Genomic DNA, 284 nt, shown 5'->3' with positions numbered 1-284 from the left:
TCCGATTTTTATAACTATATTTACAAAAGTGATTTGGGTTCTTTTTTTAAACCTTAAACTTTCTATTTTACCTTTTAAAAGAATATTTTGATCTATGTAGTAATATTCAGTTTGATTTAATATAAAATTCAACGTTAATAATAAATTAAAGTAGATGAAAGTGGGATTAAGACTTGCATCAACCAAACACAATTCCCCCACCCCCAAGAAAAAAAAATAAGGGAGAAAACTTAATTTCGTACAGTAATATTGTATGAACAATAAATATTATTATTTCGAGTTAG

At 25.0% G+C, this 284-nt stretch overlaps 1 protein-coding gene across 1 annotated transcript in view; it reads left to right on the top strand.

The window, feature by feature from the left end:
• LOC107643991 (alpha-dioxygenase 1) overlaps window positions 1–284 on the top strand; it is a 22,700-nt gene that overhangs the window by 9,673 nt on the left and 12,743 nt on the right. The gene's annotated exons all lie outside the window — the stretch shown is intronic.

The sequence above is a fragment of the Arachis ipaensis genome, chromosome B05 (assembly GCF_000816755.2).
Source record: "Arachis ipaensis cultivar K30076 chromosome B05, Araip1.1, whole genome shotgun sequence".
Lineage (NCBI taxonomy): Eukaryota > Viridiplantae > Streptophyta > Magnoliopsida > Fabales > Fabaceae > Arachis > Arachis ipaensis.
Note: the sequence above shows the minus strand (reverse complement) of the source record. Positions and strands in the feature narration are given on the sequence as shown.